The sequence below is a fragment of the Glycine max genome, chromosome 5, assembly GCF_000004515.6.
Source record: "Glycine max cultivar Williams 82 chromosome 5, Glycine_max_v4.0, whole genome shotgun sequence".
Classification (NCBI taxonomy): Eukaryota; Viridiplantae; Streptophyta; class Magnoliopsida; order Fabales; family Fabaceae; genus Glycine; species Glycine max.
In genome coordinates, this window is record NC_038241.2 from 27429763 (window position 1) to 27442067 (window position 12305).

Genomic DNA, 12305 nt, shown 5'->3' on the forward strand with positions numbered 1-12305 from the left:
AAGTTCAAATCCTTAAAACCAAACACTAACCGGATGAAGAACGAAGAACAATGAAGAATGATGAAGAACAGCTGAAGAACGAATGACAAACGGTGTAGGAATCGATCATGGATGCGATTCAAAAGTGTTTCGGCCTTGTTTTCTCTTTTTTCTTCTTATTTTCTCTTCTTTCTTCTTCTTTCTGGTCCTCTGGACTTCATGGACCCTTTACTTCAGCCTTCCCACGCCTATTTATAGCAAAATGAAGCATTTGGGTTAAAGGTAGCTTGCCCAGGCGAGCTGATAACTTCATCCTGAAGCAACTTGCTCGCCTAGGTGAGCTAGTTACTTCATCATGAAGTTATCTAGGTGGCTTAGGGGCTGAAAAATGCCCCTAAAGTGACCATATTTCCCTCCTTTTGAGTAATTTTTACATTTCCTTTCGAAATGTCAAAAAATCTTACGGAATACGCGGTAATTGGTGTTAAGCAGCTCAATTCGACTGGCAAGAATCCAAATGTTTGCAAATGATCGTCCTAGGAAAAAATTAGGGTATGATAACCACCACTGCCACAACAGGAACTACCTCAAAACCAAACTTCACCTCATGCAAGGAACAACAGGAGAAGAAGGAGCAGAGGTGGAGGGAGAAAATTTGATCAAGGAGATATTTTGATGGAACCTATTGTGACTAGTGGTGTTGAAAATGGAAACACCATGTGTGGTGAAAAAGAGATGAGTTACCTTACTTTAAGCAAGTCTTTGAGCTTTGCTCCTAGACCTAGCTATGGACAAGTTAGAAGAAAGTGCATTGTGAAGGCTAACCACTTCTTTCCAAAGTTACTAGACAAGGACTTGAACCAGTATGATGTAAGGATCATTTTGCTTGCTTGGTCTTTATGTGACTATTGTAGCCTTGTGCAAGGAAAAATTATGTTGGGGTTATGTGACTTATTGTGAGTGACTCACACAACTAATGTAGCCCTTTAAGGAAGTGTTTAAGTTCTTATATCTGTCGTTCAATTGCATAAAGATATGGTTTTTGTGTCCTTTTTTCCTAGTAGTAACGTTTACGACTCCTTAAAAATTTGGCCTGAAGTTTTATTCTTATTGTTTGTTGCCTTTGCCGTGTTTTGTAGGTCAGTATTACCCCTGAAGTGTCTTCCAAAGCAATGAACAAGTCCATTATAGTAGAACTAGTGAGACTATATAAAGAGTCTGACCTTGGGATGAGGCTTCCAGCATATGATGGCACAAAAAGTTTGTACATTGCAAGGACACTTCCCTTTTCAAGGAGAAATTTTAAGATAAAGGTTGTGGATGATAAGGATGGAGTTAATGGCTCCAAGTAAGATTTAGTCTTGGATAGTAATTCCATACTTCTATTTGGCTTCAAAACATAAACTAGATGGACTGTGTGTGTGTGTGTGTTTGTGTGTATGTGTGTGTGTGTGTACATGTGTGTGTGTGTGTAAGCATTCAAATTAAGCTCAATTTCCAACTGACACTTGCACCATTTTCAAAAGGGAAAGAGAATATAGAGTGGTGATCAAGTTTGTTGCCACGGCAAATTTGCATAACTTGGGCTAGTTTCTGGCTAGTAAATATGTTGATGCTCCACAAGAGACACTCCAAATTGTTGACATTGTATTAAGAGAACTATCATCTAAGAGGTAGTTTTGCAAAATAATTGAAAGAAAATGTGAAACTTGAAGTTTTTTTTCATCTCACAGCTTCATTTTCTAAAGGTTTTGCCCAATTGGGAGGTCTTTCTTTTCACCTGATATTAGAACACCACAACAACTTGGAGAGGGTTTGGAATCGTGGTGTGCATTTTACCAAAGCATAAGGCCTACTCAGATGGGTCTTTCCCCCAATATTGGTATATTACTCACCATAGATATCATTTTATATTCATGCTTTTATTACAAATAAACGAGAAAAAAGTATTTAGTATTATTTGTGAACATAAAATTATATTAGATATATGTCTCACCATTAATAAATGGATTGGGATTGTTATTGCAATGGTAAAACCAATTTAACATTATCGTTTATTTAATGAATGTTTTAATATACAGAAAACAAAGCCAACTCAACACAATGTCCGCCAACTTAGAGGGTTAGGGTTGACCCCAAATCTTCTTGCTTGTTGTAGTTCAAAAATATTTCTATTGCTTTTCTACTTTTTATTTTTATCTTGTTGGTTCCACATAATAATGATTGAATATTTTTGTTTTATCATCTGCAGGAACTTCATGACAATGTTAAGGAAAAACTTTCTCAGTTTTGTCATGTTCCGATAATATCATATAAATGTTGACAATTTTCACCTTGCTTAACTTTATATCATTGCATATATTCTCAAAGGAATCTTTTGTATATGCAGTCATCAAGCATACTAACTCTCTACGATGTTCCAAATATTTGGGACATTCCTTTGCTATTAAGAGTAAGTAATTTTGTGGTATTTTTTGAAACTGCTTTTTGTGGTTGTCTTTTTGTGTATTACTGGAACATTGTTTACAAAGTTTTAAATTGCTTAGATTGTGGTTTAGTATCCTTTTGCCTAGACAGTTGAAGTGCATTATTTTTCAGTTTTCACTAAGTGATGTGAGTCATATAATAACCAGATTTTTTTTTCCATTTGATATTCTTTTACTAATAGGACCAAAAGGTGCATGAGGCAATCCTGAAAACATTAAACCTGCGAGGGTTTGTTTGACAAACTCATTTTCTTGATTATCTTGATGTGCTGATGTAGTGATGTTCTGGGAGTTTATTATTAGTGATGGGCTGTTACTTAAAGTGCTTCTATCATTCCACTAATTATACTTGGAATCCTATTTGCAGTGTTGATACAGAGCCTAATTTTAAGGAGTGAATTGCAACAACAAAAGTATATGACAAATTTCATGAAACAGTGAATTTAAACATTTTCTGATATATCATCTAAAAAAGCTAATTTATTTCATGAATGCATGAGTTCCAATATTCAACTCTTTATAGTGGCTAGTACTGAGCTCACAACTATTTTGTTTTTCACAGGTTAGAATTGCAATGGTGGGAAAATATACTAACCTCTCATATGCATATCTTTTTTTATTGAAGGTACATCGTCTCTAATTTATTTTCCATGTTTGGTAGTAATACATTAAAACTCCCATTGCAATACCTATAACTAGCCCTTTTAGTTCTTAGAATTTGATAATACAGGCATGGAGGACTTTTAAGTATGATTACTTTTTTTGTCACTATACATTGATACATAGTAGTTGTCTGCAACTTAAATATCATGAAAGTGGGAAAGAAAAGAATTGTTTACCCCAAGTTGGTCAGTGGAATATGAAGAACAAGGTAGTGTACATTGATATTACAATGATCTATTTTCAAACAGTTGTGAAATGCAACTATTTTTCCTTGTTTTTGAAAAAATAAAGGGAAATGCTGATATTTTTAATAGTAATTTATAACAATATTATTTTTGCTCAACTCTTTGGTCCAATTTAATTTAAATTATGAAATTCCTAGGTATGTGCTATTCCTGTTTAGTGCGGAATTTCATGTAATAACTATTAATACTGGTCACTTTGTCGGCTAATACTTGAATGATATAAAAAATGATAAATGGGATGATTGTCAGCTGGTGGGCATGCATAAATTTTTCACGAAGCGTACAAGACAATGTTGCTCACACTTTTTGTATTGAATTAGTCCAAATTTGGCAAGTATTTGGCATGGTAGATTTCCACCTATTCTGTTTTTTAGTGTTTGAAGTGTGGACAAATGCACTATATATTGTTTTTTTCTTGTAGGAAATTAATTCAAAGCCTGTTATCCCCATCTACAATGCCAAATAGGAACACATGGAGAAAGCTTTGAAGCATGTTTACCATGTGTCAACAAACAAAACAAAAGGAAAGGAATGGGAGCTTTTGTTAGCAATATTGCCCAACAACAATGGTTCTCTCTATGGTATGCCCCCTTTAATTATAATAAAAGTACATGATATATAAATTTGTGATTGTTATTTACTTCAATTATTGGGACAAGTAGCCTATGTTCTGAGTTAAATTGTAAATATTCATAACTTCATATAATTATATTTTGTTTTCAGGTAATCTCAAGCGTATTTGTGAAACAGACCTTGGTTTAATTTCTCAATGATGAATGATTAAGCATGTCTTTCAGATCATTAAGCAGTATTTGGCTAATGTTTCTTTGAAAATCAATGTGAAGGTTTGTTTTCTCACAAATCTCAGTGACATGAAATAGCTATTTCCTTTAAGTCTACTATCAATTTCTTCCAATTTATTTTTTATCAATGTATTGGTTATAAGTTGTTGGCAAGTCAAATCTTTCCTACCTTTTGTATTGGTTGGATTATCTGTGCCAACCTATTCATAGTTAAATTATAATTTTGGCACACGGTGTAATGAGCTGGTTAACTGACGTCCACCAGAAAACCTAAGCAGGGATGAGTTGGTTCTTATGAGTATCAACTTTGACTTGACCCAATGAAATTTTTTTTGTCTAAATAGAAATTAAGGAATTTCATAATGGATGGCAAAATTTGTGATCTATTAAAATTCATAAGATTGAATGTCTAGCGATTTATGATATTATTTTTGAAGTTTATTTGGTCATTGAAATTATAGGATTTAGGCCAAAGAAAACTAACATACCTTGGTGTCAAGAGGCTCCTCGCATGCGAAGGTATACGGAAGGTTTATTGTATACAGTCTTACCCTTGATTTAGATAGTGAGGGAGAAAAATAGGGAATTGAGATTCTAAATAATCAGATATTTGATTGATATAGTATGTTCATAACTTGATACTAAATATGGACCCTAAGGTCTTATTTTTATTAGAGTATAAGAGTATATTTTATTTTTGTACTCTTAATAAAGAGCACTACAGAGTAAAATATACTCTAATAATTTTATATACTAATAATCAGGTCAAGTACAATTGTGGTGTCATTAAGACTGGATGAAACCCACTAATATAGTATGATGATGACTACTACAAACCATAGTTACCACTTACTAGGTTTGTAGTACTCAACCTAATGAAATATTGGTATCTAGGGGTTATACATAGTCAATACGCTTAGGTATGCGACCAATAATTACATTGGCTAGCTTCATGTTTTGAGAGGTTACTGATACTGATAGGATATCTATATTTCCAGCCATATAGAGATCACATAAGCCAAATCATAATCATTACCAAGGTCATTGTATAGTATATACTATATACTATCTAATAGAGCAACATATAGGGAGTTCAATTGACAGTAAAGGCACTCCTTCCTCCAAATTGAAGAGCTTAACAACCCCATCCAAAGCCAAGAATGCTTAGCACCTAATCTAGCTCTAATCCAACAGGCTTTTCTATCTAATAAAGCTTGCACCCAATGGATTTGGTGATGATTCCATTACAATCCGACAACAAGAGCTCCTCATTGTTGACCTTGATGTCCTCCTTTCATGCCTTCATCACAAACATATTGTTCACTAAAATGCATGCAATGATGTCCACCCTTATGGACCTAGTAATGGGTTCCATATGTCAGTAGTTGACATATTTGACAAGTAATAAATATACATACATACATACATACATACATACATACATATATATATATATATATATATATATATATATATTTGTGCTTCAATAGTCAGTTAAGCTTTTAGCATAGTTGTGAGTGTTTTGACCTACAAAAATGATGATAAATTCCTGGTAGTTTATCCTGTTACTAAAATAAAGTGTCATGTTGGCCAATGTAGTCATCTCTGCTCTATGGATATTGTTGAAATTCCCGATATCTTTCCAACTACTAATTAATCATCATTTGACCTTTTCTTAATGCAGATGGGAGGTAGAAACATTGTTCTGGTTGATGCTATAAGCTGTAGAATACCATTGGTTAGTGACATATCAAGTATAATATTTGGAGCGGATGCTACCCATCCTAGAAATGGAGAAGACTCCAACCCTTCATTACTAGATGTAAGCTTATGATCCATTTGTCTTGATTTTTTAATTTTGCAGTGGTTCTTAAGGGTTTTGGTAGCTGATATATATTGTTGAATATGTAGGTAGTAGCATCTCAACACTGGCCTGAACTGAAAAAATGTGTTGGTTTAGTGTGTGCTCAAGCTCATAGACAAGAACTCATACAAGATTCCTACAAAATGTGGCATAACCTTGTTCATGCCTTAGTCAGTGGTGGTATGATCCAGTAATACAAGAAATATGACCTCCTAACTCTCTAATTCTTAATGGTGTTTATGTCATTTCATAAAAATGTTTTTATTATTTTAAATTAATTAATTTTTTTAAAAAAAATTACATTCTAAGACAATAATTACCTAAAAATCTTCTTAGAAAAGTACCTTTCTAAGACGATGCTTAGCTCACGACCGTCTTAGAAGGGTACCTTTCTAAGACGATGCTTAGCTCACTACTGTCTTAGAAAGGTTCCTTTCTAAGACGGTACTTAGCTCACGACCATCTTAGAAAGGTATCTTTCTTAGAAGGTCACGTTTTTCTAAGACTATTTTTTATGGAATCGTCGTCAAAAGTCTTAACTTTCAACGACGTTAGCTTCAAAGACAGTTCAAAATCGTCTTTGTATATTGTTTTTCACCTTCGTCATTTGTCTTTTTTGTAGCAGTGAAAAGGAACACAAAAATACAAACTAAAAAAATACATCCTGGTATCTTGTGTTGTGATTTGACTTTCTCTATTTTATATGGGATCAATATTAGTCCTTACAAAATTACTTTTGGTCCCTATCATGAATGTACAAATACTAAAATGTCATTTGACCTCTTTTCTCCCATATTGGTACCCACTTCACCCTTTCTAGCAAATCACTCATTGTGTTACATAAATTGTTACACAACAGAATCACAATTATGTTGTGTTACAAATTCGTCACATAACAAAATCACAATTATGTTGTGTAACATGAATTGTGACAAAACAGAATCATGACTGCATTATGTAATAATTAATGCAACGAAATCATACTTTCATTGTGTTTTTTTTAGAAAAAAATTATACAATAGAAGTCTAATTTCATTTATACTTGCATTGTACTTTCTTAATTAACTCACACTTGCATACCAAAATTGTGAATATGTTGTGCACTTTTTCCACATACCCAATTATGATATGAAAAAAAAATAATGAAATCATGACTTTGTTGTACATTATACAACAAAATCTTAATTTCATTATATAACATTTTTCACACCTTCACTAATACAATAAAAATGTATCTCCCTTGAAAAGATATCTTTAAAATTTAAAAATGTTAATAGGAGTCAAAAGTAATATGATTGGGACAAATAGCAACCTCTTTTATACTCGTTGAAGTTTGAATGACATGGCAACGCTGTGAAGCAAATGCAACATCTTCCTTTTAAAATATAAATTTTACTTAGCTAATCCCACCAATTCCCCCGCCCCCCTCCCTAAAAAAAAAATACTCCAGTGTTCGTTCATTTATTGAAACGTGGACTTGATTCTCCCATTTGCGTAAAAGATAAAATTTAATAAAGAATGGAATAAATTAAAAATAGCAAAAATTAGTTCACGGAATCTTAGAATTAATAAGCATGATAGTGAGACTAAGCTAAGCATGCATTGGGTGACGAGATAGATGAGAGCGAGGTGAAGAGATAGGTGAGAGAAAATTGGTAATAAGGCAATTACTATTTCCACTTTCTCTCTTTACTAATACATTTTTCTTTTCTTTTTATTTCCTTAAAATACCCTTGTAAATATATATTCCTCCCTCATCACTTTCTCCCTCATGATCTTGAGGAAAAGATATGCATTACTCATACCAGTCAACATTACACAATGAGACACATACCATAAAAGCCAACAATGTTCTTTACAACCCCCCCCCCCCCCCCAGTTCCTACTATGTACGTGTATTATATTGGCACACACAAATTTTTCCGCTTGCTCTTGATAATGGATACTGAAACGTGTTGGCCTAATCCTCCAAAAAAACGCACACTATATGAATAAGTATCCCACATATTTGATCAAAAAATTATAATTCTTGAACCTTTTACAACTATAGGAAACATGGTATTGGTTCCAAGCGCCAAACACCAAGCATACAAAGAAACATTGAAGGAAGAGACAAGGGGTTTCTTTGATTGAAATGACATTTAGGGTTTGGTGAAATCAATTTAGAACAAGATTGACATTTGAGGCTTCACAGGATTGAGATTTTCTTCAGCATGACTCTTGTAAATGTTGAGATGCATGGTAGGGTACTAGGCACACAAGGCAAAACGTTGGAGGTATGATGCAATTGGTAAATTTGGAGATAAAGAGAGTGTTTTTTTTCTTTTTTTCAAAAGAACGTGAGGGAAAAAGTGACGAAGGAGGAGAGTATATTTACAAAGGATAATTTAGAAAATAAATAAAAAAAAAAAGGAATGGGTTTGGCCCAAAACTATATTCAACCCATTATTAACCCATTTGATTTATCATGTTTTGACTTATCGAAAAGCGAACTTGTAACGGGATGAAATGGGTCAACCCACCAGGCTAATTAATGCAAGATTTTAGGTCTCAATTTTAATTTGATATGAAGTTAGTCGTAATGTTTAAGTTAGGACTTAAGAGACAATAAATGAACGTAAAAGAAGTCTTTTATAACAATTTTGTTCATATAGGATACAAGATACATAAAAGAATTAAATATGAAATAATGTAACTAAAAACTATCAAATGAACAAATAAAAGAGATGATAAAATACCTATAAATAATATATCCATTTAACATCTCAACACTATAATAAAGTAAAATAATAAATCACAAATTTCACAATACCAAAATAGTTAAGTTTAGTAGTATATCACTACTAGATAAATTTAAACTACACCAAATAAAACATAAACAATAAGTTCACACAATTATAAAACATAAGTTCTTAAAATGATAACACTTAAATAACTAAAAAAGAATAAATGTTACTTAGATAATCCATAAATTAACATAAATCAATAAAGTGTTGTACATTATATGAACATTTTGTGTTAAATTTATAATTCAAAAAACTCATACTTAAACTCGCAAGTTTATCGAGTTTGTTCCAAGTTTATCAAATTTGCTATGAGTTTATTAAGTCTACCAAAAAAACAAGTTTGTTAACGAGTTTACTCAGAAGGTATGAGTTAACTCGCAAGTCTGAAAACCATGAAATACAAAAAACATTTTAAATTGGACCTTACAAAAAAGACCAAAAGACACTTTGATTTTGACCTTATAATAAGAATCGGTGATAGTATTATTTTTTAAAGTCAAATGAGTATTATGGTGTGCATTACCATGCCATGTTAATACCCATCGTTTTCTAGCCTGGGTTGGTGATTTAAGTTATTTTACTTATTAAAAAAACAAAAAAAGGTGAGCAAAATAATATAACGCTTGTTCTTATTAGATTTTTCCTATTTGAGTTGTTTAACTCCACATCTCTTTTTCAATGTTGATCTCTTAGTACCACAAATTGTTTATCAAAATCGAGGATTTGATTTCCAACTTGGACATGAAATCATGGCTGCAAGTACAACTTTACTCTAAAATGAGTTGACTAGATGAAAGGAGAATTAGTTGAATGCAAAAAAAGAATCTTAAATACTTGAGAGGCAAAATAACAGTTTGTTCAGGTTCACATTAGGTTAGTGGTGTATCTTTCCTTAGTTTGATTAAATGTTTAACTCACTCTCAAGGACAACCACCATCTAGCATCAATCATAATTAATCATACAACTTTCATTGTCAATCATGCAACTCTTATGAGTGATTGGGGCAAGTCTAAGTGTGAGAATACATTTGTTGCATTATACGATGGACCCTAGTAAAGGACATGACAAATTCATGAAGTGCCACCAAGCCTTCTAGCACTTCACCCATAAATATTGTGATAATTTAAACTAAGTACATACAATATCTATACGATATCAATTATTACTCTATTTTATTCTTACTTGAGCATTGAAGTCTTTATAGACACACTCTTCACTTTTAATTTTATAGTGATTTAAGAAACTTTTACTTCCAAACCAAGAAATGACCATGGTTAGAAAGAACTCTAACTATAAAATATCTTGATTGACTACTGCATCACACTTTTAGAACAACCACTAAGTATGATTTAACGCGTAAAAAAGTAAAATTATATATTAAATGACTTGTAGTTTTTATGTAATAATTTTTTTAATAAATATACAATAAAAATAAAAAATGAAAATAAAAGATGTGATATGATAATTAATAGTTTAAATTTGATATTCTATACTAATAATAAAGGAAATATTTTCATTTGGTGTACACATTTCACTAGATCACTTTATTTTTTGTTAATTTTTAAATTTTTATTACTTCTCTTTATAATTATCCACTATTTTCATGTTGTTAATTTTTTTTTAACTTCTAATTTTTTTTAGTTAAAATAAGTAGAGGCACATCTTCACTAGTATTATTAATATAAAATATCAACAACTCAAAATTCTCTTTCCTAACTTTTTAAAATAAGAGATATGCATTGATACCGGAAAGTATCCTTATATCGTCACTCAATCGAAATTCATTGTAGATGATAAATCTATTTACTTTAATAATAATTATTATAAGAGTAATGATATTCATATAACGATATTTACAAAGAGTATCACATCAACAAAAAAAATTAAATTTAAATTAAAAACAACACATTTTCTATTTTAATTAACAAGTTAGCAAAACACAATCAAATATTAATTTATCTTGATATCTTATAAATTTATAGTTGCTAATTCATAAGCTAAGTATATCACAAACTGAAAATATGAGCTGAAAGGTGCTGCAATATATTAAAACTATATTTGGATTGCCGGTAACACCATCTGTTTGTGACCAACCGTGGTTTGAAGGAAGCATCATCTTCCTTGTATTTTCCTCAAACGACGTGTTGTAACACATTCATTGGAGATCCAAACATGGACTAAATAATAATAAAAAAATGGATGAAGGAAGGTGCTAGATGCAGGGTACAAAAAATTTCAATTGCTCTTTTTCTGTATGGAGACAATGGACATAAGTTTGTGCTTGGAATGATAATTTGAAATTCTTGCATAGCAGATTTGGCATACATCACCAGGGAAGATTATATGATTATGTTATGAGAATTACAAGATGCTGAACACAATTACAGTGATCCCTTTTGTTGTTGATATTTACTCGGATTGACACTGGAAATGTTAATATTGTCACATTATTCACGAAGGACATCAAATTAAGTATAAATTAGAAACATAGTCTTTTTAATAGTGGGTGGCTAAACAAATGAATGAAGGAGATAAAAACCACTCAAGGATGGGAAAGAACGTCGGAAGGATGAGGAGGTGAATGAATTATTGTTATGACATTTCACGAGATTTTTTTATGTCAAATTTTATCTTTTTTTAGTTGGATTTGTTTCTTTTTTAAAATAGGATCAATTAAGATTTGATTTTTTTTCTAACCTGTTAATTAAGATAGGGAAATAAATTTTTAATTTAAATTTGATTTTTTTTCTGATGTTGCAGTCGTTTTACTCTAAATTTTTTCAACAATTAATACAATGATATATTTTATGTATATCTCTTTTATCTTTCCTATCATTTATTACATTTGAAATTCAATTTTTTCTCTCTTTTCTCTCTCATAGTGGTATATTTAGTTGTATAAGTATTATTTCTTTTTTTATTATTAGGTAACAATGTAAAAACTTAATTTTGTATTAACGAATTCATTCATTAAATTCTCATCCATTTATGGTTGTATAACTTTATATATATCATTTTCACTGAAATCAACCAAATTCAACACATAAAGGATTAGATTTTTTAAATATGTTCACAGAATTTTGATTTTTTGATTGTGGTATGAAAAAGACTTTATTATTATTATTATTATTGAAAAGACAAAATCCATTTTTTATTATCCAGAGATAATCTCATTACTTTCAAATATAAAAATATCTTACTTTCAGAACAAAAAATCTCTCTCACTAAATATATATAACTTTACAACAATTATAATTATAATAAAAATTTACAAATTCTATAATCCATACTTACAATAATACAGAAGATGTTTGAAATATGAATGTATTCCCACTAAGATGTTAAATAAAATAATCGACATTAGCAGCTGTGAAATGTATAGAATCCAACGGCGTAGGAAACATCCATGCGCGGAAACACGGAGCCGCTCACGCCAAAGACATTGGAATCTCACCCTTATGCAAACAGAAAATGTCAG

At 31.3% G+C, this 12305-nt stretch overlaps 1 pseudogene; it reads left to right on the forward strand.

Annotated features, from left to right (window-relative positions):
• Window positions 1-311: 311 nt before the first annotated feature.
• Window positions 312-6296, forward strand: LOC100812392 (protein argonaute 10-like; annotated as a pseudogene).
• The last annotated feature ends 6009 nt before the right edge of the window (window positions 6297-12305 follow it).